Below are 6,754 nucleotides of genomic sequence, written 5' to 3' on the forward strand. Positions count from 1 at the left end.
GTGTATAACTGACTTCCACATCCTCTTCAGACATCTTGTTAAGATGGGGACAGGTTAGGCTGCCCATACCTTTGTATACAGCAAAACTAAACACCCCCTCAGGTTTCAAAACAAGAATCTATTTTTGCCCTGGAGCCAGTCAGTATCAGGTGATGAAATTCTAAATGGTGGAGGCAGGTGGCTTTTCCACTTTCATGGTATGATTTAGTACTGATTAAAACTGTGTTACACGTGCCTTTTGATGAAGACCTTCACATGGCAATATTTCCCCACTTTGTGTTTCTCAAACTTTGCAGTTCCAACCTTTTTTTTCCCCCAATACTCGTATTTCTTTGGGGGGAGGATTTGTAATCTACTTCTGCTATCAGCCTCTTCCGCTCTACCAGGTACTTTCTGCCTTTGTCTTCAAGACACCAAAGAACAGCTCAATCAATGTCTTATTCCGTTCTGGATAGTTCCTTGATGTACTGTTAGCCAATGCTTGTGGCACTGGCCAGAAGTACATCAAGTAATTTTTTTTTTATTATTAATTTCAGCACTTTGAGCTCCAGTTCAATCCTAAAATTAGAAATTTGATGGGCAAGATCTTAACCAGCTGGTTCAGAAACTAAAATATATATATATTCAGTTGTCCCTAGTTGATTTCCAAAATTTGACAAAGCTTCAGGTTTCTTTCTACTTTAGCTGAAATAATTTAGTCTTTCCTGTATTCTAGTGCCAAAACCTTTTCCTTATTCAACTTGTTAAACTGTGTGTGTGTGTGTGCGCGCACGTGTGTGCACAGCTATGTTCTCTCACAGCCAAGAAGCTCCAGCACTGCTTTCCATATGATCCCTCCTACTTCATGGGCCATTCTTTGACTGTGTGCATCAAGCTTCACTCCGATTCTGTTGGAAGCACTCCTGAACATACAGGTATGTGCACTGAAAACACTGCCAAAACCACGCTCAGAGTTCAATAAGAACAAGAGGCAAGCCAGGATGGGGTGCATAATTCCACAGAAATGTCAACAATGAAACACAGTTTGTGGACAAAAAACTGTAATATCATGCAACTTCTATTTTGTTCAATAAAATTCTACTCTGCTCTGTGTTCATCTTGGAGATTTGGATATCTTTAGAGAAATGCTGATGGTACCCTTACTGCTGTAACAACTTTCCCAAAGCTTAGAGCATGTTTGTTTTAATGTGAAGAATGAACATCTTTTCAGCTAATTGTTGATTCACTAGAATTATTCTTTCATCCTTCACTAAAACTCTGATACAGGTTACTGAACAGTGGAAAGGAAACAAGAACTATGGAATCATCCCTAATTTTGTTTAGATTCAAGACACTGTCTTCCACTGGAAATTAGAGAAAAATAGGAAATATATGATTACTTGGATAATTTCAAAAGTCTGTTTCAATTGAATTGATTAAAAGAGTAATTTTTAACAACTGCTAAGGAAGAGTGTGGTGTGTTTGGAGTTCATCTAAATCAGCCTTAATCTGATAAACGTGGTACGTTTTTTTCCTGTTAAATTCAGTTTTTATAAATAAGAAATTATTCTTGTCATCTAATTTAAGTTTAGAAAAAAACACATCACTTTCTACTGAATTAATCTTGTCAAGGTTTTTATTTTTATTACTAGAAATCCAGTTTCTAGGGTTTCTAACAACATTAGAAATATTTGGTCATTACATTTGTTGTGGTTTAACCCAGGAGGCAGCTGAGCACACAGCAGCTCCCTCACTCCCCCCCCCCCCCCCCCCCCCGCCCTCAGTGGGATGGGGGAGAGGATTAGAAAAGAAGCAAAACCCATGGGTTTTAGAAGTATCTACCCAAGGATGCTCAAAATACTGAAATGTTATTGTAATAAATTGTAGAGGAAGGTACCAAATGTATTTCCTCCATACAAAAACTATCAGAGCTTCGAAGTGGTATAATTGTTAATTATTTCCATGAGGTGGTACCCAAAGTATAGTAACGGCTTTAGTATGAAACCTAAATACCAGATTAAGCTCAAGGTCAGTGTTTTAATAACAAATCTCCCAGGGAAAACATCACTAATCACTGCAGAGCACAATAAACTGCAAAACCCAACACCAATCTTTAACATGTACAGCACAAAAAGGAGCATGGCGCAGATCAGATAAACTATTATCAAGAACAGTTGAATCACTATTGGGACTGACAGCTGTTAACACATATACATTCCTTAATACACTCTAGTTAATCTGTTATTATCTCAAACCCTTTGGGCCCCACATTGGGTGCCAAAAAAAAGGACTCTTGTGGTTTAACCCAGCAGGTAGCTGAACACCACACAGCCACTTGCTCACTGCCCCCCTGCCTCAGTGGGATGGGGTAGAGAATGGGAAAAAAGTAAAAACTGTGGGTTGAGATAAAGACAGTTTAATAAAAGAGTGGAGGATAATAATAATAACAACAACAAAACCAATAATAATAGTAATGGTAAGACAATATACAGAATATACAAAAGAAGTGATGTTCAATGCAATTGCTCACCACCTGCTGACCTATGCCCAGCCCATCCCTGAGCAGCAATTGCTCTTCCCTGACCAACTCTCCCCAGCTCATAAACTGAGCATGATATCATATGGACTGGAATAGCCCTTTGGCCAACTGGAGTCAGCTGTCCTGGCTGTGCCCCCTCCCGGCTTCTTGTGCACCTGGCAGAGCAGGGGAAGCTGAAAAGTCCTTGACTAGTGTAAGCACTACTTAGCAACAACTAAACCATCAATGAGTTATCAACATTCTTCTCATCGTAAATCCAAAACACAGCACTGTGCCAACTACTAGGAAGAAAATTAGCTCTATCCCAGCTGAAACAAGGACAGTATTACGTAGCAGAAGTGTCAATGAAAGGCAACAGAGAAGGAGGAGAAATTAAATGCACTTAAATAGATACTTCCATTAAAGAATGTCCTCTTTGTTGTAGAAGCACTTACAGCTCAACAGCTTCTGAAGGTAAATCAAATATTTGAACCCAAAGATGAGAAACGCATAGGCATATGTGAATGGGATAAACTCTGTTCAGACTTGCAACAAAGTCCTGATCCAGACTTCTCCTACCATTTGTATTAAAACACCTGAGCAGAGTTTTCAGCTGTGACACAGGACTACATAAAATACTCAGTTACAGTAAGTTCATGTTTGTATAATCATTAGAGATCAAGTCCCAGGCCATCTTCCAGCCATCACCAGAGGCATAAAGGGGCAAAAGGCACTTCTTTTGTCTTGAGTAAATAAATCTTCCCAGAATGCAGAAGAACCATGGAGGTTAGTCCTGGAAATAACTAAACAATAAGGAAAGTAAAACACAATGATACCAAATATCACAGGAGATGGAGAATTTCTCTTGCTTACGGCAATAGATAAGTGCCCAGACATCGTGATGATATACACAAAATATGAACCTAAACAGAGTGTGAATACACATGTAGCATCATTAAATTGTAATGGATTTAGTGTACAATATACCTTTACTCAATTTTTAATCACATAGTAAAATTCTGAGTAAACAAATTTGAATAAAGCATATAATTTTGGCTCTGTGATTAACCAATGTACTCAGTTTTGTATATTTGGTGGAAATTATATTGGCACAATATTCACAGCCGAAACTTAATCAAATGTCTTTGGATCTATTGTTTCGTTTATGTATACTATAGCAGAAAACTCATATAAGGTAGGAAGACAACTGATTCTAGGTAACAGCTCAAGACCTTTCAAAGGATGCTTAGATAAGGGAAATTAAATGTCATGTTTTGGATTAATATAGTGATCAGTGCAGAAACATTGAATAAGGAGAAGTCCTTATTTATATTTATCCATCAAGACTTTGAATATTTGTCAGCACCTGGCTCTTGGGAGCTGAGCACTCTCCCAGAGCTAAAATAACATGCTTTGGACCTGATCTAGGTCTGACTGAAAATAGCTGTTATGGAATTTGTATAGAGCATATAGATAAGGTACATGTTGAAATGAAAGTGAATACACTGATTACTCTCTCTTTATTCATTGACTGCCAGTCTTTCCACCTCTCACAGGTGTACTTATTTGCTCTTTGCAGTGGTTAATGGTCTGTCGAACAAACCTCAAAATCAGAATTCCTGCTTCTTTTCCTCTAGCAAAAAGATAAGGAAGATTCTTAAAAGCAGTGGAAATGGGGTCTGAGCACCCAATACTGGACAGCAGTTCATTTCTGAAGGAACTAGTCTCTGAAAGTGCTGCTTAATCACTGCACTGCTTGCAGTCTACTTAGCCTTGGTGGAATATCATAGTTCTAGTATACTAATGGAGTTTAAGTATACACCAACAGGAAGATAAGCTTCATGTCTTTTAATACAAGGAAGAAATGCCTATCATGATTGTCTGTCCTGTTACGTATCTCCCCAGTGTGACTAAGCAACCTAATTAGATTATCAAAGTCAGATAAGCCAATAGCTGACAGGGTACCTGTATCAGCTTTTAATGGTGAAAGTGGTCACCATGCAAACATCATATTTGTTTTGTGATTTGGTTGATGATTAGGAGTATTGGTGGTATTTGGATGACTTGTCAATGGCTCAGAGTTTGAGAAGAACTGAATGGGTCTACCCTTTGGCTCTAAAGGAGAAGAATTGCAAAAGATAAGCATTTCCCTGAGCTCTCCTGCAGCAATTAGTGCGTATAGATCTTAGAACATTTTACAAAAGAGAATAGTTATAAGACTTCAGTTTGATTGTCTTCTAGTGAAAACTTTTCCCCTTAAAAAGAAGAGGAAATAATTTCATTGGAAACATTAAGAAGAGGGAGAAAGAGAGAAAAAAAAAGCTTGCACTTCATACTGAACCTACTGAATTACTTTGGGCAGTTATTTTGCCTAGTCCCAATGTTACTTCTGTGTTTTGTTTTGTTTATAATGAAAGAACATGTTTAATAGTTACATTTAATAATTTTCTGTATCTATCTTTGTGAAAAAGAAATATTTTGTCTCATGATGACAGGATCTTTATTTGTTTAATTCTTAAGTGTTTCTAGGAACACCGAAAATACCATTCTGTGATAACATGAAATATTATTGATATTTTTGCTTGATAGGAATAGTGTGGCCAGCAGGAGTAGGGAAGTGATTGTGCCCCTGTACTCAGCCCTGGTGAGGCTGCACCTCCAATACTGTATTCAGTTTTGGGCCCCTCACTACAAGAAGAACATTGAGGCACTGGAGCATGTCCAGAGAAGGGCAACAAAGCTGGTGAGGGGTCTGGAGCACAAGTCTTATGAGGATCAGCTGAGGGAACTGGGGTTGTTTAGCCTGGAGAACAGGAGGCTGAGGGGACACCTTATTGCCCTTTACAACTGCCTGAAAGGAGGATGTAGTGAGGTGGATGTTGGTCTCTTCTCCCAAGTAATAAGTGATAGGACAAGAGGAAATTGCCTCATGTTGTGCAGGAGTTTTGATTGGATATTAGGAAAAAAATTATTTACTGAAAGAGTGATCAAACACTGGAACAGGCTGCCCAGAGAGGTGGTGGAATCTTCATCCCTGGAGGTGTTAAAAAAATGTGAAGACATGGGACTTTGGGACATGGTTTAGTAGACATGGTGGTGGTGGGTTGACAATTAGACTCAATGATCTTAAAGGTCTTTTCCAGTCTTAATGATTCTATGATGAAAGTGGGAACAGAGACAGAGCAAGAAAATCCAGAGAAGCTGGTGTTGGACTGTTTGTTTTCCAGATGCACATTAATTCTTTCAAGATCTACCTTAAGCAAGTTGAAACAAAGTGTAGGTAGTTAAGTCCTAGCAGTGAGTGACTCTTAAATCTGTCTCCTCTGTTATAGCACTATGGGACCATGGATACATCTGACATAGGTATTTTTGCAAAGGCCTTTTTCCGTACCCATTTCTCTGTAAATGACACTTTCAAAGTTCTTACATATTTATAGTGTTTTGACAATGTAGATTTTTTCTTTTATTATGTTTACACAAATATTAAGGTGTAGTATAAATACTAAGACTGGACTATAGAATAAACTAGAGCTGACTGGTAAAGGTCAAGATTTCCTAAAAGTATGTGGAAACAGAGACACACCATAATCAGATTAGAATCTAATTAGATCCTTAATTGTTCTATTTCTTGAAATGACTTGAAAATGCCTACATTTGGAAGGACTAAGACAAGAAATTTCAATAATTACAACTGTATTTGACAGAGGAGGACTGTTTTTGATATGGGAAATAGCAGTGGGGAGAGAAAGAAGGGGGAAAAAAGAGGAAAACACTGGAAAGACAATTTTAAAACAGTCCCTCAAATTTTATCTCTTCCAGAATATCAGAATATTTTCTGAGAAAACGTATTTGAAAAATACAGTTGTAGCTTTGCAGCAGAGAGCAATAAAGGCTCTGTACTTTCTGTATGAACATCACTCAAAGCTTGTTCCCAATCACATAATTAGGTAGTTGCCACGAAAGTGTGCTGACCCTTATTTGCATTACCAAGGGACAATCAGCCCTTGAGACTTACTTAGCTTTATTTTGAAATGTATGTGTTTGCACTTAAATCAATTAGTTGGATTACTGCAAGATTTCCTAATTAGAAAAAAAGACCTTGGAATCTTTTCTTTTAAAGCCACTTTCTTAGAGATTGCTTGGATACCTCTCCAAAGAACCTTTTAGAGAAAGAGAGAGAGAGAGAGAGAGAGAGATTGGGAGAATAAGAACTCTGAAAGTGTTTATTCAAAGCAATAAGTGAACTCCTGAATCAAT

Source organism: Egretta garzetta, unplaced genomic scaffold (assembly GCF_000687185.1).
Source record: "Egretta garzetta isolate BGI_Z169 unplaced genomic scaffold, ASM68718v1 scaffold264, whole genome shotgun sequence".
NCBI lineage: Eukaryota > Metazoa > Chordata > Aves > Pelecaniformes > Ardeidae > Egretta > Egretta garzetta.